Here is a 23394-nt window from a genome sequence, read left to right as displayed (position 1 = left end):
ATTTCCCCCTCAATTTATAGTCTCTCTTCTCCGCCAACCCTCCTTTCCCTCTCCTATGCCCCTCTCCTCTACTAACTCTCATTTCTCTCTCCTCCGCACTATTGTTTCCCTCTCCCCCACCTAACTTCCATTCTTATCTCTTGTTGTTGTATATAATATATAAGATATGAACATGGCCTAAAGCCTACTTCTCTTTCTTTTTAGTTTTTTCCTTTTCCTTTCATTTTTCATTTGAACTAAAACACCAATATCATCCATATTTGTTAGAGTTTTAGCTCAATTGTTGCTAACTTTGTGTGAAATTAAGCTAAAGTAGGACAAGTCATATTCGAATGCAGTCTTTTTCAAATATTTGAAACTTTCAACTAATGTCCTTTTTCGCGTCTCTCAATCTTGATGATCCGAATTTGAAGATACTTAGTGTAGTTTCTACCCCTTAAACAAAAATATTGTTGCATCAAAGTCACGTAAGTATTTGACTCTCAACGCTCATTGTTTCCTTCTATCAATGGGTCTAAACTCTAATGTATCTCTTATTATGAGTTATGATTTTCATATAGTTAGTTACAAAGTTCTCGTAATATATGTTTTGGATAAGTAGTTATGGTTTTGGGTAAATAGTTATATTTCTAAGGTTAAGATCTAGTTATGATTTTTAGTTATTAGTAATTGGTTACACGTTATTAGTTATAGTTTTTATGTTATTAGTTATAGTTTTTGAGAGAAAATATGATCTTGGGTGGACACTAAATAGTTATGGTTGCTTGTTATTGTAATGGTTTTCAGGTGAATAGTTTTTGTTTTGGATTGTTAGGCCCTATTATAGGACACACTATTATTAGCATTAGTTTAATCAATATTAACATATACTATATTTGTACTTAATTGTTTTAAAAATAGAAATATTATCTTGTCTTTAAATATAGTTTTTTCCACAAACACCAACATGAGATCGTAGAGCAGTTGGTTAGAGCATTTTTATTTTCATATGTTATTTTTATTATCTATATGTCTCATTTTATTTTGTGCGTGCGTGCGCGTGCATGCGTGGGAGGTGTACATGTGACACCATGGCATGTTTTTCCCTTGCTTTTAGATATGTATATAGATGCGTACTCATTATTCCCTCACCTTCCTATTCAACTATTTTTGACTAATCTAAACTTACTTAGGCCCTATTATTTTTGCCTGAATTTGGTTGAATTGAAGTAAAATGAACAAGGTTTTACTCCCTCTATTTTTGTTACACAAATTCTTATATGCGGCCGGCCACATCTATAGCTTCGCGTGCGGCCGCCCCCATTTAATAGGCCCATGCGTTGATTTTTCAATCAAAACCCCAAAAATGTTTAGAACCACAAAAAGGAGTAGAGAGAAACACTTGAAAACACTAAGAACCACACTTCGACTTGATGATGTAGTTGATTTAGGGTAAGTTCGAGCAACGGAGATGCTACGATTCTTTGAGTTTAATCGAGAATTGTTAGTATTTTGAGTGAATTTCAAGTTTCTGCAAGAAAGAAATTGAGAAATTCGCCATTGAATTGGAATCATTTGAGTTCAAATCACGCAATTTTGAAGAGAAAATGTCGTTAGTCATGGATATCACTTTTCATTAGATTTTTTATGTCTAAATAATATCAGCATACCACCTGCAACAATGGTTTGGTATATCAAAGTGTAATTTCTTATCACTTTATTAGTAAAGAAATATAAAGATAGATATAATTTTTTTTTGTTTCAATTTTGAAGAGAAAGGCCACTCATGATTCCTTTCGTAGGTGATATTTTCAAGAATACGTGATCTCCTACCATAAACTCCAATGGTCTTCTCCGTTGATCTGCATAACTCTTTTGTCTACTCTGAGCTGCTCTCATTCTTGATTGTATCAATCAGATCTTATCTGTGGTTTCCTGAATCAATTATGGGCCTATGACACGTGCTTCATTAATATCACTCCAGCACAAAGGTGTGCGACATTTTCTTCTATAAAGTGCTCCATAGGGAGCCATCCCAATGGTGGCTTGATAACTGTTATTGTATGAGAACTCCACCATAGGTAAGAATGTCTCCCAAGTTCCTTGAAAATCCAAAACACAAGCTCTAAGCATATCCTCCACAATCTGATTTGTCCTTTCTGTCTGTCCGTCTGTTGTCGGATGAAAAGCAATACTAAAGTTAAGCCTTATTCCCAAAGCTTTATGTAACTCTTTCCAGAATTTTGCTTGAAATCTTGAATCACTATCAGAAACAATCGAGCTAGGCACTCCATGTAATTGTACTATTGTGTTCATATATAATTCAGCCAATCGATCCAAACTCCAATTACTCTTCACTGCTAGGAAATGTGTCGACTTTGTCAATCGATCCACAATAACCCAAATGGCATTCATTCCCTTGGTTGACATAGACAAACCTAAGATGAAATCCATCGATATGGAATCCCATTTCCACTCTGGCACGTCCAAAGGCTGTAATAAACCAGCTGGCCTCTGGTGTTCTATTTTAATCCTTTGACATGTCAAGCATTTAACAACAAGTATGCTACTTCTTGTTTGGTTACCTGCCGTTGATCTTTGTACAACTTATTTCCTCCAGGGTGAATCGAATATGGTGCGTTGTGAGACTTAGTCAATATCTTTTCTTCAAATTTTCATCATTTGGAACACATAATCTTCCTTGAAACCTCAAAGTTCCATCCTCTTGGATCCCAAAACCAGGTGATTTCTCATTCTTCACATCAACCTTTATCTGTTCTAATTGTGAATCCTTTCCCTGAGCTCCCTTTATTTCTTCAATTAAGCATGGCCTTACCTTCATTGCATTCAAACAAACACCCTTTTTCTTCTGAATGAGTTCTACCTCCATCCTCATCAAATCATCATGAATGGCTCGAGGAATAGACAAGATTGTTTTCAGGTGAGCTTTACGACTCAGGGCATGAGCAACTACATTAGCTTTTCCAGGATGGTATTGGATATCAAAATCATAGTCCTTCATGAGTTATAGCCACCTACGTTTCCTCATGTTGAGCTCTTTTTGGGTGAAGATGTATTTTAGACTTTTGTGGTCAGTGAAGATTTGACACGAGGTTCCATACACATAATGTCTCCAAATTTTGAGGGCAAAGACAACATCAGCAAGTTAAAGGTCATGGGTGGGATAATTTTGTTCATGTGTTTTGAGTTGGCGAGAGGCATAGGCTATCACTTTCCCATTTTGCATTAAGACTCAACCTAACCCATGTTTAGAGGCATCACTATAGATAACAAATCCCTTGGTTCCAGATGGAAGGATAAGAACAGGGGCTGTGGTGAGTCTTCTTTTAAGTTCTTCGAAGCCTGTCTCACACTCCTCAGTCCACTTATATTTGACATTGTTCCTCACAAGTTTGGTTATAGGCAAGACAATTTTAGAGAAATCTTTCACATATCTTCTGTAATAGCCAGCTAATTCCATAAAACTTCGAACTTCGGGAACATTAGTTGGTCTAGGCCACTCCATTGTTGCTTTTATTTTCTCGGGATCCACAGACACACCTTCCTCAGAGACTATATGACCCAAAAATGATATCTCCTTAAGCCAAAATTCACACTTTGACAACTTAGCATATAACTGATTTCTACTAACATATCCATTACCTTCCTCAAATGTTACTTATGTTCCTCCGTGTTCTTAGAGTATACCAAAATATCATTAATGAAAACAACCACAAACTTGTCTAGATATGGTTTGAAGACACGGTTCATTAAATCCATAGATACAGATGGTGCATTGGTTAACCCAAAAGGCATAACAGCAAACTCATAATGACCATATCGGGTTCTAAAGGCAGTTTTTGAAATATCCTCAGGCTTGATACGAAGTTGATGGTAACCAAACCTCCAATCTATTTTCGAAAAGACTTTTACACCTCGAAGTTGATCAAACAAATCATCTATACGGGGTAATGGGTACTTATTCTTAATGGTGATCTTGTTTAACTCCCGATAATCAATGCATAACCTCAAACTTCCATCCTTTTTCTATACAAACAAAACTAGGACTCCCCAAAGTGACATACTCGGTCGAATATATCCTTTTTGAAGTAACTCATCTAATTGTTTCTTTAATTCTTGTAACTCGGTTGGGGCCATCCTATAGGGTGCCTTGGAAATAGGGGCTGATCCTGGGATTATCTCGATGCTGAAATCTAATTCCCTTTGTGGAGGCATACCAGGTATTTCATAAGGAAACACATTTGGGTATTCACAAACCACATGTATATCAGCTATGGAAGGTTTAGGAGAATTTAAGTCTATGACACTACAAAGGTACCCAAAATAGTCAAACTCAGGCATCTTTTGAGCTCTCAACCCATAAACAATTTGGATTTGAGGTTTTATCACAAACTTTTGGTATGAAATTCTACGCCCATCATGTGCTTTAAGGGTCAGACTTTGCTTAACACAATTGATGTCAGCCTCATATTTAGTCAACCAATTTATCCCCAAAATCACATCAAACTCAGATAACTGAAATTCTACAAGGTCAACTAGAAACTCAACCTTCCCAAATACAATTGGACAATCCCTATACATGACTCTACATCTCATAGTTTCTCCAGTAGGTAGGGTAACATTTAGAGAGGGAAAGTCACATGATGGTTACAATTTTAGGCTTTTGGCAAACAATGGGGAAATAAAGAAATGTGAAGCTCCAGAATCAAATAAAACATGGACATGCAAAGAATGGATAGAGAAGGTCGTACCAGTAATGATAGTGTCATCATTCTCAGCCTCATCTTGCCTCATGACATAAATTCTTCCTATCGGGGCTTGTTGTGGTGGATTACGATATGCACCGGCGGTATAGTTGTTTCGGTTGCGATTAGTACCAGCTGAAGATGTTCCTCCAATGCTATTATTTGCTCCCGGCGTCTTAGGACAATCCCTGACATAATGATCACGACTCCCGCATCTATAGCAAGCATTTGAGCCAACACGACATTCACTTTCTGAGTGGTTCCTCCTTCCACACTTGGCACACTCCAAAGGTTTGTTCACAGGTGCCTTGTAGTTACTCTGAACTCGATTACCTCCATGATAACCTTGACCCCTATAATCTGATTGACCACTGTCATTTTTCCTGAAATTTTGACTCCCTTGATTAGGCCTTTTTGCCCCTTCTGATTATCATTCCTCCTTTTAAAGTTACTATTTTGAGATTCTCGAAGCAATACTACTCGTTTCACATTAGCAGCAACATCAACCATATCCTGGTATGAAGTGAACCTTTGAGATGCCAACCTATCCTGATATTTGAGCTGAAGACCTCGCTCAAAGCGATTCATTCTTTACTGCTCACTAGTCACCAGCTCAGGTGCGAACCTTGAAAGCTCCATGAACTTATTAGCATATTCCAAAACACTCATTTTACCTTGCTGTAAGTGAAGGAATTCATCTTCTTTCTGCTTCCTAAGTGAGGGAGGGTAAAATTTATCTCGCATCAAATCCTGAAGTTTTCTCCATCCAAACCCAGGTTCAATTTTCTATTCTTTAACAATCTTCCACCATAAACTTGCCTGACCCATGAGATAAAACACAACAAAGTCTACCCTCCATTTCTCAGGGCATTGCAAGGTTGCAAATAGCTGGTCGATGTGATTAATCCAACCTTCAAACGCCACTGGATCAGGCTTACCATCATATGAAGGTGGGTTAAGAGATGAGAACTTCTTGAAGCGCTCTCATTTTCATTAGCAACTACCTTCCTTCCTCCGGGATTCTTGGATTAAATCGGCTAACATAGTACTCATATTTTCCAATCATTCTATTCTTTCTGCATTCTTGTCTCAAGGTTCATAATCATCATCATCCTGGTCATCCTCTATATGCACATCCTCCACGTGCAGATTTTCAGCACCGTTTGTAACATCGTTGATGATGTCAACGATCGACATTCTGCATGTCAAATTACAGTTACATTGAAATAAAATCGTAAATATTTCCATTTCCCGTATCCTACGCTCACACTCATTATATATATATTTTTCACCATTTTTACTTCAAAATTTACTTAACTCGATTTTTATTTTCTAACTATAATTCCTTTTTATAACTTAATCATTTTTATTTAACGTAAAAGTATGGGGTTAAACATTATAGTTCAGAATCGTTTGCTCTGATACCACTCTGTAACGCCCCGACTACTGATTCACAATTTAAGACAACCTAATTAGTAGCGGAATTCTTACTTAGTCGAGGCATTACCGCCGCACCTTCGGTTAGGAAGGTGCAAGGCTATAATCATATAACATATATAAATATTAAGAGATATAATAGCGATAAATTAAACAACTTATATTATCACTAGTGGAAAAATAAGGAAGGGCTGCGGTTAAAAAGGCCCTTAGGGCTGCGTATTTTGACAGCAGCCCTTCAACATAAAGGAAGGGCTGTGGTTTTCAACACAAACGCAACCCTTTTGGTATAAAAGGCTGTGTTTTTGGACTAGACACGCAGCCCTTCTTGGCTACGTTTTTAGTTAAAAAACGCAGCCCTTTTAGACCAAAAGGGTTGCGTTTTATAAACCGCAACCCTTCTTAAGGTGAAGGGCTGCGTTTTTAGTCCAAAAACGCAGCCCTTTAAGTTAAGAGGCTGCAACCCTTTTAGACTAGAAGGGCTGCGTTTTATGAACCGCAGCCCTTCTTATTGTGAAGGGTTGCGGTTTTTATCCTACAATGCAACCCTTTGAGGTAAGAATGGCTGCATTTTAGGATTAAAACTGCAGCCCTTCGTATTTAATGTTTTTTTTTAAAAAAATAAATCTGATGCCAGCAGCCCCCCCACACCCTGCACTCCCTCCCTGCCCACCCCAGCCAGTAGCCCACCCCCACAGCCCCCTGCCCACCCCAACCCACCCCCTGCCCAACCCCTACACCCAGCCCTTCCCACAGCCCTGCCCACCCCCTGCCTACCTCAGCCAACCCCCTGCCCACCCCAGCCAGCACCCCTTCCCACCCCTGCCCACACCCTGCCTGCCCACCCTACCCACACCAAGGCTCGCCCCTACATACCCTCTCCACCCCTAAACTCCCCCTGCCATCCCTGCCAGCAGCCCTGCACACCCTAGCCACACCCTTGCCCCCCCCCTGCACACCCCACCCCCAGCCCACCCCTACCCACCCCTGCACTTCCCCTGCCCCGCCCCTACCCAGCCCACCCCCTTCACTCCCCTGCACCCCATCCCTATCCCACCCTCTGCCAACCCCTCCACCCAGCAGCCCCTACCACCCCACTCCCCACCCAAAACCTCCCTTCGACACAAAAAAACCCCGATGAAATTGCAATAATATATGACAAGTTTTTGAAAGTAATAATTAACTTTAAATATATTTAATAATGTAAAAAGTGTACATAGAATTGATACAACTAGTAGATTCGGGCTAAAATGTATCATAAGCAATCATCGGTAATGTGGGACGCCAACTTATCCCGAACTTCATCTATTTCTTCTTTGGTGAAGGCCCTCAAACGTGGTGTGTTATTCTTATAAACATTGCAAAACAACCAAGGAATAAACACATTATATAAGAATTCAATCATTTACCATAGTTAGTAGTTCTAAAAATGACATATACCTTCCTGAAATTCAATCAAAAACAAATGCAAGCCTAAAACTCTACACACTAGTTATATTATATCTCATTTTATCATATTCAAAAAGAAAATGGAGTTAAATGACTCGAGAAATGAATTGGACGCGAAAAGGCATAAATAGGCCTAACATCACATTTATGTTCCCGATATACAACCAACAACAAATACAAGCCTAAGAATCTACACAATAGTTACATTATACCTCATATAATCATGTTCAAAGAGAATTTGGGGTTAAATGACTCGACAAGTATGATTTGGGCGCGAAAAGGCAAAAATAGGCCTAAATTGACCTTTTCGTTCCCGAAATGCAACAAACAACAAATGCAAGCCTATAACTCTCCACAATAGTTACATTTTACCTCATATAAACATGTTCAAAGAGAATTTGGGGTTAAATGACTCGATAAATTTGGGAGCAAAAAGGCAAAACTAGGCCTAGATTGACATTTTCGTTCCCGAAATGCAATAAACAACAATTGCAAACCTAAAAATCTACACAATAGTTACATTATGCCTCATATTATCATGTTCAAAAGGAATTTGGGGTTAAATGAATCGATAAATACGATTTGGAAGCGTAAAAGGAAAAATTAGGCCTAAACTAACATATACTAATAAGTTACATACCTTTTGAAGATCATCAACTTTAGTGCAACGGTTGACGATATCGAACATGTACCTCAAGACGTAATAGTCACATGCAAGTCCATCTTGTTGTTGCAGACACTAAATGTTCACCAAAGGATGCATCCAATGACATTCATGTTAGATGTGTAGTATGTGTTTCTATATAAGGACAAAAAAATTAGTCATGTTACCTCGATTGATTTCCAAAATGGAGATTTTGATGCTCGAAGTCCTGTTGCACTAACATCCTTCACCACACTACATCAATACATTATTATAAGATTAGATGTACATTAATATTAATAAGTGCGCATATATTGAGTTTCGATGAGGCTACCTATTTAACAATGATTTGATTAGTAAGGACTGTGGTGGTTGTTTATGCAAAGAATCAAAGTGGTAGACTTCGTTACGTGACAAACATATCGCAAGCAGTATCCAATGAGCCCTACAACAATAAAATATAATTATTAAATCGTAGAACAACTAATAGGTCACTTTAATTATCGAATAATAAAACTAAAGTGAGTTTAAGAAGCATACTTTTCAATATAAGGAACAAGAATGATCTTATATCCAATACGAGAAGATGCTTTGAAACTCATACCGAGATACTCTTTCAATTCGATTTTGTTTTGTAAGCAACTGTCATCTCGTATTATGTTTCGACATAACTAACCAAACATTGGCTCATTACTAGATGCAATCACTTCATTGTATAATAACCCGAGAAATCATATTGATTAAAAGAAAACTTACTTATTATAGAAGTTGAATTGAAAACTACTTAAGGCATATGTATATGAATATATATATATATATATATATATTATATAATAATATAATTATATATATATATATTATATTTATATTATATATATATAATATTTATATATATTATATATATTATTATATATAATATATATATATATATATATATATTATATTATTATATATATATAATATATATATATATATATATATATATATTGTTATGTTATGTTAATCATTGTACTTCATCTGAAAACCGTACCAATGCACGCGGCCATAGAACATAACTGCCAAGGGCATCACTCAGTGAATGTAGACAAACTTCTGGCTTCGGCAACGGAAGAGGTAACTCTTCGAAACCAGACACAATCCCATTGACGCTGAGCACATAGTGAATATCATCCCCTGACTGGTTGTGCAATCGTACCCGGTCACTAGGGGGTTGTGCATGGCCATACGCTACGAGAATGAAACTAGCATAACCATCTCCTCGAGCTAATAGTTCACATGGTGTCTCTTCCTTTAAAAAAAAAACTCTATTTATAGTTAGTCTATGAAACAAAATATATATAGTAATAATTTCATGCATTTAAGAACAATAGTTGTTTAACAAAACAAAGGGATTAAGTGATTACCTTCAACTCCGGTACTACAACTGGATCAGGCTGCCTAGGTGTAATAACACTACCCTTCTTGAATGCACCAAAAGTCGGTAAACCCATTTGCTCCAAAATGGCGTTGAAATTCCGTGTCATCTCCTCTCTGAGCTCCTCCCGAATTGCAGCTTTCATAGCCTCCACATCTACTGAAGCTGCCGAATTCACACTACTTGAACTCGATTTTGTCGTTGTAGTGTATTGATCAGCATATACCTTTCTCAACCCGAGGCAAAACCTCGTACACCCCTCACACGTCCATAGTGGTCCCATCCTAAAGTCTCGTGCAATGCATCAATGTGTCCTTTAGGAGTGAACTCACCAGTTGCCTCCTTTTCCTTGAAGTCAATCTACATAAGGATAAGAGAGAAATGCTCGTGAGCGCACAAGTTATATTATATATACCTTATATAACAATATAATCTGTACTTACAATGGCGTTGGATATCTGTTGTGTTCCGGGATCAGGCAAGAATCTTTGTCCCTTTTTGTCAACCCCATGCATCGAACACCACCAATCGAGGACTCTATCTGGTTGCCGAGGCTGTGCTACTATCGTCGTTGAGCTAGTCCTCGTTGCTGTTGTCGACCCTATCGTGGGGTAATGGCTGAACATCCACTTATCTCTTGCCTGACCGTACGAGTGAGCACCCAGATGATGATAATACTTCCTAGCTTTTGCACTCGCGCTAGTTTTCTCACGAGTTGCCTAAAACACACAATTATAAACAAAGGTTATTAGGTATGGCGTTATACAATAATACTGGATCTAAGTGTATTAAGTCTTAATAAAATATTCTTACAATAGCTTATGGGGTTGTTTTTTTGGCAACAAATGCTTCCCAGTCTTCAGGTTTGATATTCCTCCATATATGATATGGTAACTTGGAGGGTGCAGATGATGTGTCCGGTGAAGCCTCAGAACCGGCTTGTGTTTCTCCGCCGTAGATGTTCTTCTTCTTTGTACCCACTACTTTTCTCCGCTTAGTGATCCACCCAGACACTAACTTAGCCTTGAAATCTCTGAATCTCTGGCCAACCGCGGATAGAAACACATTCTTCTTGGCTTCATCATCTTCGATATTGAATTGATTCTACAAAAAACGTAGTTCACAAATTAGTAAATATTACACATATATTTAACTAAATAATTAAGAATCTAAACGTTATTGTACGCGAAGCTTACCATAGTATCTTCCGAAATACACTTCATCAAAGTCTCGGGCACCTCTTTCCATGAGTGGAGAATGGAGAGTTTATGCATGCAAATGCCAACTTGCATGGCATACTTTTGACGCCATTTTCCACAAGGTTGCCCCAAATGATCGTACTCCAAAGTCATTAGGGTGTGTTTCCCTAGTGACTTTGTAGATACCCTTCCTTTTCTCTTTTTCGTTGCCAATGACTTCCTAGGCATTTGTGCATCTATTTCTTCATGGCGAGTTCGAACCAATTTACCCTGTTCCTTTCTCATATCGAAAGACCCATCCTCGGTAGTCTGTTCCGCACTCGTATCCATATGCACCTCCGCCATGTCCCTGAAATTGTACAAATATACGCATTAATAAAAAAAATTAAAATTCACATTGAGGGGAGGGGGTTGTGTAGCAGGGCAGTGGAGGATGGGAAGGGAGGGTGTGCAGCAACAGTGGGGAGGGGAAGGTGTGCAGCAGCCGTAGGAAGGGGAGGGGGCTGTGTACAGGGGGTTGTGTGCATGGGCAGGGAGGGGAATGTGTGTGTAGGGGTTGTGTGCAGGGGCAGGGAGGGGAAGGGAGGGGAGGGGCAGGGAGGGGAGGAAGGGGCTGTGTGCGGGGCAACAGTAGTGGGGAGGGGAGGGGCTGTGTGAGGGCAGCAGTGGGAGGGGAGGGGCTGTGTAGGGGCAGCAACAATAGGGAGGGGAGGGGACTGTGCAGTGGGCTGTGTGTAGGGGAAGGGAGGGGAGGGGGTTGTACAGTGTGTTGTGTACAGGGGCAGGGAGGGGAGGGGATAGGGCTGTGTGCAAGGGCAGCAGCAGTGGGAGGGGAGAGGAGGGGAGGGGCTGTGTGCAGGGGCAGCAACAGTGGGGAGGGGAGAGGAGGGAGGGGGCTGTGTGCAGGGCAGGGAGGGGAGGGGAGGAGGCTGTGTGCAGGGGAAGCAACAGTGGGGAGGGGAGGGGGCTGTGTGCAGGGGTAGGGAGGGGAAGGGAGGAGGCTGTGTGCAGGGGAAGCAACAGTGGGGAGGGGAGGAGAGGGGATGGGGCTGTGTGCAGGGGCAGGGAGGGGAGGGGAGTGGAGGTGGCTGTGTAGTGGGCAGGGTGCAGGGGAGGGGAGGGGTGCAAGGAAGTGGGGTGGGGTGTGGGGAGGGGAGGGCAGTAGTGGGGGGAGGGGAGGTGTGCTGTGCAAAGCCTAAAAATAGGCCTAAAATCAAATTTATTTTTACGAAATGCAACCAACAATAAATGCAAGCCTATAACTCTACACAATAGTTACATTATACCTCATATAAGCATGTTCAAAGAGAATTTGGGGTTAAATGACTCGATAAGTACGATTTGGGAGCGAAAAGGCAAAAATAGGCCCAATATGCCCTTTTCGTTCTCGAAATGCAACCAACAACAAATGCAAGCCTATAACTCTACACAATAGTTACATTATACCTCATATAAGCATGTTCAAAGAGAATTTGGGGTTAAATGACTCGATAAGTACGATTTCGGTGCGAAAAGGCAAAAATAGGCTTAAAAATCTACACAATAGTTACAAATTGGAGAAATTACACAGACCTGAGTTTATGTCTCATGATTTATTGACCTTCCGCCGTTTCTTAGGATCCTAAAGTACATGTATCCCTTCCGTGTGATCTACACACATATAGTTCTCCGACATATTCACATCATCTTCCACACTATTTTCTGGATAGGTAAAAAGGGGGTCGATGAGTAGCCAGTTGGGACCTTAATGCTATACAATGACTCGCAAAAAATCCGTTCCTCTGCACGCGACATCGTGTAGCAAGCTGGTGGCAAATAATTATTCTCCGCATCCTCCACCTTCTTTTTACTTTTCTGAGTTTCATCATCAACCCTTTCCTCCGCTATTTTCTTCTTCCTTCCGTCCCTTTTCTGAGCCCATAACTCTGGTCGAAGCCCCTGTTTTTCCAACTAAAGTCGTGACGCCTTAACATCTTTTGTCTTGCGCAAAATATTCATAAGTGTCGCGAGAATAGCTTCACAAACATTCTTCTCTATGTGCATGACATCCAAACAATGTATGACCTTTAGATCTTTCCAATATGGGAGTTTCCAAAAAAATGGACTCCTTTTTCCATAATCCTGTAGGTCGATCAACCTCATTAGCAGGTTTACCAAAGACTGTTTCAATGCCCTTCACCTGATTATAAACTTCAGTACCAGTTAATGGTCTATGAGCAACTTCTTCTTCAACCGTCCCATCGAATGCCTTCTTCTTAAACCGATAGGGATGGTCGCGGCTGAGGAGCCTTCGTGTGCGCATATACACATGTTTGCAGCCCTTAAGGTGTGTAGATTTCATGTCATTAAACAAATCGGGAAGGTTGTTTTCCTTTAGGCTTATACCCAGATAAGTTCCCATAAGCTGGATAATCGTTCATAGTACAAAAAAGCATGGCACGCAGAGTGAACTCTCATTAGCATACGCATCAAATACTAACACTCCTTCGTTCCACATCTTCTGTAAATCTTCAACAAGCGGCTAGAGGTACACATCTATGTCATTTCCAGGTTGTTTGGGCCCCGATATAAGAAGCAACAGCATCATGTAGTTGCGTTTCATGCACAACCAAGCAGGCAAGTTTAAACCACTAAAACTACTGGCCATGACTATGCTGCGAGCTGAGATTGCCAAAAGGGTTCATGCCATCCGTACATAATCCAAGCCTCAGATTCCTATCCTCATTACCAAATGACTTATGCACCCTGTGATAGTTTTCCACTCAGGAGAATCAGCCGGATGCTTGAGCAGACCGTCTTTCTTCCTACGATCTGCATGCCACCTCAAATTCTTCGCATCTCCTTTTAATTGAGAACATGCGCTTAAATCTAGGTATTATGGTGTAGATACCACAACACCTTGCTGGTGGTCCTTCACTACCTCCAGCTCCTTCACGCTTGTACCTCGACAATCCACAACGTGGACACTCATGTAAATGCTCATACTCATTACGATAAAGCACACAATCTTAGGACAAGCATGTATCCGCTCGTACTCTAAACCAAAGGACACATCAGCTTCTTCGCATAATAGTACGACTTTGGCAGTTCATTTCCATCAGGGAGCATCTCAGCTAAAACTTCCAACAACGATGTGAAACTAGAGTCCGTCCAACCAGCGTTCGACTTAATGTTGAACAGTGTTACCACCGCGGAAAGTTTGGTGTACTTTGTACAACCTGGATACAACGGCTTTTCAGAGCCTAGACATAGACTCAAAAATACGAGGTCGTCTACACGACTGATCTTCAACCTCGTGTATCATCTCGTCTACCGATCCCTATCATCATCTCCAAATTCATCATCCAAATTCTCATCCCCTAATCATCATCCTTCTTTTTTCTTCACATACATCATTCTTTACTCCAGAGCTTCCTATATACCTCCCCTGCTCACCATGCCAAACCATACGTGGTATTGAAGCCTAAACCCACGGCGAAAGACATGCTCCCTAACCACATGTATACTACTAACCTTGCTCACATTTCTACAATCAAACAAGGACAATAAAAGTCGACTGCTCCAGAGGATGTTTGATATTCTAATGCATTTACAGAATTCCGAGACCCATTCACAAACTCAATCGATTCACGACTACCATACATCCAAGTACGATCCATCTCATTCAAGAAGACCACCTCTAATAATTAAACACAACATTCATTATAATGCATCAATCATTATTAAAGTACATACACTCACATATTCAAATCACACACGTATAACAAGCTAAGATAGTGACATGTTCAATTGTATGCATGCACGAAGGTCCTTATCACTCCAACCTAACCCATCCTTGGACTCTAATCTCACTAGTGAATATATGCCAACTTTTCAATTCTAAGGAAAATCCGGCAGCATTTCCCTACAGTTCTCCAAGTACACAATGTAGATAATTGCTTATCTACATATGTACCCAGAGAACAATGTAAAGAAACGATAAGTCAAGAATTTCCTCAGAATTGAAAAAAAGACACACATTCACCACCTAAGTGAGATCAAACGTCCAAGAACAGTCCCAAATCGGGGACTATTCAATGAGTAAGTCTTAAACGGGTATCTAGGCATATGATGATGATTCAAACAACTTATAGATTTCATAGATAAATTACATTGCGTTTTCATACAATCTCATATCTAGAAATATACATACATTATAAAAAATACATATATACATCAATAAATTATCATAACTTAATCAATTTGAAGCACATGACAACTTTGTCACATTATCAAATTAAATCAAACAAAAAAGACAACGAAATTAAACTAGTTACCTCTTAACACGAGCAATGAAGAGAGAAGAAATAGTTGGAACTTTATTTGCCTTCCTTAGCCTCTTCTTCCTACAATTAACAAAACCCACATTGCACATTAATCATTTAATTCAATTAAGAAAAACAAAAGTAACTTAAAAACAAGATTAATTCATACTTAATCTTGTTGCCGCTTGTGGGTGGTGGCGTTGCGTAGTGGTGGAGGAGCTCCACACCCTAAACCACTGAAATGGTGGAGAAGAGAAGAGAAAAGAAGAGAAGATAAGAGAAAGGTAGTGGTGATGGTAGAGGTCGCGGCTGCACCTGGTGGGTGGTGCGCAAGGTGGTGGTGGAGCACTGGTGGTGCGCAAACCCACTCAAATTAATGGAGGAGAGAATGGAGCAAGGTGGTGGGCAGCAGTGGTGGTGGATCAATGTGGTGCGTGGTCGTGATGGTGGAGCAATGTGGTGCGATGCGTGGTCGTGGTGGTGGAGCAAGGTGGTGGTTCAATGTGATGCGCAAGGTGGTGGTGGGGCAGGTGGTGGTGCACTCGAATTAGGTATTTATCTCGCTCGTAAAATTTCTCTATGGGGGGGAAATAGAAATGCTAGCTTGGGTATACTGTACACGCGCGCATTATTTAATAAAAAAAAAGATAAGGAAGGGTTGCGCTCGTCAAAAATAGCGCAGCCCTTCGTAACAGAAGGGCTGCGTTTTTTTACAAGTGCAACCCTTCACTAAAAAGGGTTGCGCTTGACTAAAAAACGCAGCCCTTTCTATGTAAGAAGGGCTGCGTGTTTTAGTCAAGCGCAACCCTTCTTGTAAAGGATTGCGGTTTTCTACAAAACCGCAGCACTACAAGAAAGAAGGGCTGCGTTTTGAAGAAAAAGCAGCCCTTCCAGCGCAGCCCTTCCTTTTTTTCCCCTAGTGTATATTAAAACAAAGAACGTTAACGATACTTGATATAACAGTGATAACTTATGTTAAAGTATATGATCTTACATTCTAGATAAGTTAACCTTACCAGTTACTATTACTAGATGATTTAATAAGGTGGTAATCCTTGCCACTACGCAGTACCATCGTCCCCAGCAGTACCTAAAACATAAATACAAAACGTTATGAGCCGAGGCTCAGTAACAAGCTACTCTAGCAATGTAAATCCATTTCAATTCATTTTATTTGCAAATAGAAGGATAGAACAATTAAAAAATTTATGAAAGCAATATTCATTCAACTTCACTTTAATATTCCATGATTCCATTTTATCAGTTTTTACTCTGGTTGATGTACATTAGTCAGTGCTGGGACATCTCCCAGTATGTGTATGCACCACTGTGCAAGGGCCTTGGCCCCGGGAATAACCCTACACTAGTAAACAGTAGTGGGCTAGTGCCCCAGTAAACAGTAGCGGGCCAGTGCCTCAGTAAACAGTACGGTACGTGCACGACCTTCAGTTAGTCAGTAGGTACAACTAACCAGTTCTTTCACTTTAGTTTATCATGTTACGTTTCTTTTACTTGAACAATGATCAATGTACTTCAGTAACTCAGTTACCTCCATTAACATCGCATACACAGTATCATTTTCAGTGACCAGTATGCTTCTGTAACTCGTATCTTTCAGTCTTTTAGAATCATATAAATCTTAGGATACGTAATCAAAACATGTAATAATAATCCTGCAACTCAGTAACACATGTTCATAAATCATCATCTTAGTAGCATATTATAAAACGCATTTCAAAGGAATTGCGGGTACTAGCAGTAGTTGTTACCTCAATTGCAGTATGATAATCCCCTTTTTATGTCCTTGATATCGTCCTTACTGAGCTCCGAGGAACGAGTTCTTTTAATTTCAGTACAAGTATTTTATAAGTTAATAATTAAATAGAAAACATTTGTGTTAGTGCTCTTTAAGAACGATTCTTATTTTATAAGTTATGTGGTCGTAACTTATTTAACGTTCTCGTGACTAATTGGATATATATATACATATATATACATACATACATACATACATATATACATACATATATATATATATATTACACAATATGTACATTATTATTATTATATATATATATATATATATATATATATATATATATATATATATATATATATATATATATATATATATTTTGACATAATAGCTCATAGGAATCTTTTATATACTTGTTCATAAACATATTTTGAAATCAAATTAGAAGTATTATTTATCCTTTAGTCATATTACTATATTATGAGCTTATAAATTAATAGTTACATTCATAAGAGTGAGTTACTTATTAAAATTATAAGTGACTATATTAGGAAAGTGCCTACTACAAATATTCCTTGCCTAATTACCCATAAGTTATTATCATTAACCTAATGACCACTAATATATTATGATATTTATGAACTATATATAAAGTTATTTTGCAAACTGAAGTGTTCCTAGTATTTAATTATAAATTTCATATTATAAGAACTAGAAGGTAATTGGTTTAACATAACATTTTTAACTAATCTTTAACATAATTATTAACCCAACTAGTTAAAGGTTTAATCCAAACCAAGTGATTAAAATAAATCCAACAAAACAATCCGTTTTAGCCCAATATAACAAAGCAACTAAATTAAGTTAGATGACTTAACTTAACAAATTAGTTTCTAGACCCATCTAACAATTATGTTTAACTTAATAAATTCAACTAACATGGCTTAATAAAGTACTAAATCAGCTTTAAGTTAACTCCATTTGCCCATCTAATATTAAGTAGCTTAACTAACACTATAAAAAGTTAGATCTGATCCCAATTAATAAACATGCAACCATTGAATTGGTTTAACTAAATAAATTTGGGCCTAATCTAACCAGTTTACAATAGTGAACTTGGGCTAACTTTAAAGCTAAAGTTCTGAATTTAAAGGGGGGAAAACTAATTTATAAATGGGTGGGTTTCCTCTACCTCTACTACTTAGAGCAAGGACGACACATCAAGGACCAGGAGGAGCTCCGGCAACTATCACGTCCAGTTGACTTGCAGGCGGCAATATGGGAGGTCGACAACATTCGTCGGTGCAACACGCATGTCCAAGCCACGGCAGCAACAGTGAGCAAGCAACGAAAATAGAGGAGTGGGAGAAGAAAAGAGGAAAGAGAGTAGCAAAGGGCTGCGGTTACGGCGTGGGTCGCCGGCGAGCGACTGACGTAATTTCGTCGGTCAGTGGGTGGTGCGCAAAAGGTGGTGCGCATAGTGGTGGTAGCTCGGTGGTGCCGAGAAGAGGAGGAGGGAGAGGAGAAGAAATTTTGTGATTTTTTTCGTGGTTTGAATTTCTGATTTCCAAGCTTAGTTCCCCTGGGTATTTATAGACAAGTTTCTGGAGACAAAAATGGTGGTAGATGATGAATGGTGGTTCATCATAGGGGAGGTAGTGTAGGGAACAAGGAGGGAGTAGGGGGAGGTGGTCGGTTGACCATGGTTCTCCTTAGGGGGTTTCCTCCTTTTATCTTTCTTATTTTCTTTGGAGCTTTCAAGCTCAAATTCTGATTTGAGTTTCTTTTACTTGTTTGAGCTCCTAGAATAGGGCATTGGGCCATCAGAATTTTGTTATTAACATTTAGTATTACACCCAAATTTCTTGCAAGGTTGACTACAAGACTTTAGTAATTTAATTTATACACTTCATTAACCATAAATTATTAAGCAAAATACTTAACATTAACTTAGTGATTTTTAATTACTAAATTTGAATTACTTTTAATTTAATAATTAAGATTAGTTACTATTTAAATAATATTAAAACTTGAGGATATTACACTTCTCCATTAGTTGAAATGAATCCGAAGGAGAGAGAATCTAAGGGGTGGCTAGAGTGGTTGTGATTTTTATGCTGTTGGAGTGTGGTATTGGTTAAGGGCATGGTGTTGTGTAGAATGTTGATGAATTATTAACCGAGAAGAGTTAGAGAATACAATAAGTAACCCCATTTAATCATATAAATAACCCCATTTAATCATATAAGTAACCCATTTTATTTAAATAAGTAACCCCTCTCTATTGTTACACATAACCTTGTTTAATCCTATGAGTAACCCATTTTAATCATATAAGTAATCCAATTTAATCATATGAGTAACCTGTTCTAATTATATGAGTAACCTAGAAATATTATGAGTAATCTTATTTATTCATATCAGTAACCTCATTTATTCATACGAGTAACGCCAAATGTTTATGAAAGTAACTATATCAATACGAGTAACCTCATATATTCATACGAGTAACTCCAATTGTTCACAAAAACAACCCTTGTTGTAGCCTAAAAATCAAGGGCTGCCAAGATGACACGTGGCTTCATCCTAGCCATACAAGTGACGCACGTTTATGAAAGTAAAGTACATGGGTTAGAGGATTATGTGGGCTAAAGTACACCTTTCTGAGGAAAAAGTTGTGTTGAACCCTAGTTTTGATGATGACAAAGAAACAAAGATGCAAACTAAGTAGTGAACTAATGAGTTATTTAAGTGTATGATTTTCTAAGGTATCATTGAAAGGAATAAAGAGAATACTAAGTCAAGAAAGAAGTCAAGTAAGGATTTCGAAGGCTAAGTGAAGATGTTTCTCAAAAGTGATACTGGAGCAGCATTGGATCAAGAAGAATAAAAGCAAGGCATTTTATTTTCTAGTTCCATTGTAAAAGGAACAAGTAAAGATGGTAAGGAACATTGGTAATCATATTTGAGAATGAGAGTTTGTTCCTTTGTGAGGAACAAACTAAATGGCACTATACGAATCTGTTAAAGGAACTTAACATGTAAAAGGAACTAGACTTAGGCTTGAAGCAGTATAACGGTTATTATAATTGAGTAAGTCATGCCTAAATATAGGAAAGTTTTATATTTAAAGTAAAAATCAGTTTTAAAAGAAAATCTTTTGAAAAGATTTTGTTTTCGAAAAAAAGAAAATAATATCCGGTTTTTAGAAGATTTTATTTAAAATATATATTTTCTTAAAGATTAAAATTCAGTTTTAAAATTTTTTAAATAACTGATTTTCGGATAAAGCTCAAGGAACTCCTATCTTTAGGAGAGTGGCTAAAACATATCCACGTTCAAAGAGATCATGGGATCATGGCGATATGTAGAAACGTGTTCCTTAGGGGAAGGAACATCATGGGTAATGGATTAACATGAACTCGATTTAATCCCACGTTCTTATGTTTCACTATAAATATTGAAGTCTAGATAAGTTCCAAATCGTGTCTGACTAAGTAATTAAGTGAGTTTAACTAATTAAGTGTCAGTGCCTTCATTCTCTCATAATAGCCATTTGTTCTTTGCCTTCTTACTCTAATTCCACTAAGCTTATTTCGATCAATTGTATTTTGGTTTTTGGGGTAAGGGAACTTTGAGTGAAGTTCTGTAAGAGAGAAGGCTTTGAGTAAGCTTGTATGAGTGAGAAAACTTCGAGTGAAGTTGAGAGGAACTGCTGTTAAGGGAACAGTGGCTCAGGAACTTGAGTTTAGGAACTCAAGGTGTGGCTCGAGTTAGAATTAGGTTGTAACAAGTTGTTTGGCCTAATTAGTGAAAGAGTTGAGTTTAAAATCCCTAGTGGTCGAGGTTGTTTCTTCTTGTTGGGCCCAAGAAGTTTTTCCTCGTAAAAATCCCTTGTGTTCCTTAGCTTGTTTATTCGTTTAAGTTTTAATTTCCGCAAAAAGTTACGTTTATTTCTACACCTACAATTCACCCCCCTCTTGTAGTGTTCCTAGGGAAATAACAATTGGTATCAGAGCTAGAACTCACGAAGATAGGAAACCCTATTGAGAAAAGATCCAAGGAACAATGAATACCACCGAGAAACTTGAGAAGGTTATTCCACTCAAAGGCCTCCTATGTTCAATGGGAAGTACTACAACTATTGGAAGAACCGCATGGAGATATTCATCAAGGCTGAAAACTATCAGGTATGGAGAGTCATTGAAGTTGGTGATTTCGAAGTCACAACTACAAATGACAAAAATGAGGTAACTCTAAAACCCCTCTCTGATTATGACAAATCTGATTTTGAAAAAATGGAAGTAAATGCCATGGCTATTAAACTGTTGCATTGTGGACTTGGACCCCATGAACATAATAGGATCATGGGATGCAAATCCGCAAAGCAAATATGGGATTTACTAGAAGTAACCCAGAAGGAACTAATGAAGTTAAAAGATCAAAATTGATTTACTTATGAATCAATATGAACTGTTCTGCATGAAATCTAAGAAAGCATCCGAGACATGTTTACTCGTTTTACTAACATTATTAATGAGTTGGCTTCTCTTGGAAAGTTTATTTCATCTGAGGAACAGGTTCGAAAGGTTCTTAGGAGTCTTCCTAAGGACAGATGGATGGCTAAAGTCACTGCTCTTCAAGAAACAAAAGACTTCACTAAGTTCAACTTAGAACAGCTGGCAGGGTCACTTATGACTCATGAGCTTCACCTTGATACTGAATATGGTGAAAGCTCCAAATCAAAATCAATTGCTCTCAAAGCAGATGATGAAGATGATTCGGACTCAGAAGAAGAAGAAGCAGCCCTCATGGTTCGAAAATTTCGAAAGATGTTCAGGAACATGAAGAATGGAAACTTCAAAGGTAAAACTAAGAAATTTTCTAACAAAGCTGCTTGTCATAAATGTGGTAGTACAGATCACTTCATCAAGGAATGTCCTCTTTGGGAAAATGACAAAACCAAAGAAAGGAACAAGGAACGCTTTGCTGAAAGGAACAAAGAATCAAAGCACCTTTCTCTAAGGCAAAGTGCGCAAAGCTATGATAGCTGCTTGGGGAGATTCAGAGACGGAAGAAGAAGAGGAACAACCAACTGAAGAAACAGCAAACCTTTGCCTCATGGCAAACATGACGAAAAAGAAGATGAAGAAAAGTTGAGGTAAGTCAACATGGCTTGAGTCAGACTTAGATGGTAAAACTAGGCTGAAATATATGATCTTCTTTATGATGCAATTCTTGAATGTAGAGATGAACGTGAAAAACGTGAACAAACGGAACAAGCCTTAAAGGTTGCAAGGAACACATAGAATGGCTTAAGAAAATGAGAAAGATGTTGAAACAAGATTCTTTGATTTATTTGATAAAAACTTAAAAATCAAAGAATATTATGAAAGTTTGAAAAATGAAAATTATCTAATTAATTTAGAGATTTCACACTTGAAGGAGTTTGTCCCTGTTCTGAGTTCCTTTGATATAAGATCAACCCTTTGAAAGGATACAGATCTGAGATTGAAAAATTGAATAAAGAAAAAATTTTTAAAGGAACAGATCTGAATCTTAAAAAGGAACTGGTTGTCGCAAGGAACAGAGGCAAAATCATGAGTTCCTAAGTGGATTGAGAAACCACAGACCAAGAAAAGGAAGGTCTTGGTTTTGAAAACTACAAGAAAAGGAACAAGACAAAGAAATATGTTGATCTACCTAGTGACAATTTATGTATGTATTGTGGCAAGGTAGGTCATTACATAAATCAATGTCAACTAAAATCTGAGATGATTGGGAAAAATGTGAAATAAGTAAGAAAAATGGGTTGTCAAAACAAATCCTAGTCAAGAACAGGAACCCACGAAAGAGGGGTTCCTACAACTAACAACTAGTTGATTTTTGCAGGTTGGAGTGAGGGGGAACAACACATGGTATCTCGATAGTGGTTGTTCCAAGCACATGACAGGAGACAAAACAAGTTTCTCTCACTCACAACCTATGAAGGTGGAGTGTAACATTTGGTGAAATAAGAAAGGTAACATAGTTGCATGGGTAAGGTTGGTAAGTCACCATTACACTCCATTGAAAATGTATTTTTAGTTGAAGGTCTAAAACATAATCTATTAAGCATTTCTCAATTCTGTGACAAGGAAATACTGTAAAATTTGATAAAGAAAAATGCTTGATCATCAACATTAAAACTAAGAAGGTTATCTTGGAAGGAACAAGGAAAGGGAACACATACATTGTGGATCTAGACCTTGTTCCTCAAATCAATTTAACTTGTCTTAGTGTTATTGAAGATGATTCACTTCTTTGGCACAAGCGTCTAGGACATGCTAGCTTTTCATTACTTGAGAAACTTAGATCAAAAGATCTTGTTTTAGGATTACCATCCATAAAATTTCATATTGATCAAGTTTGTGATGCATGTGCACGAGGTAACCAAGTAAGATCCTC

Source organism: Beta vulgaris, chromosome 5 (genome assembly GCF_026745355.1).
Source record: "Beta vulgaris subsp. vulgaris cultivar EL10 chromosome 5, EL10.2, whole genome shotgun sequence".
NCBI lineage: Eukaryota > Viridiplantae > Streptophyta > Magnoliopsida > Caryophyllales > Amaranthaceae > Beta > Beta vulgaris.
The sequence above is the reverse complement of the archived record's forward strand: the minus strand, read 5'-3'. Positions refer to the sequence as shown.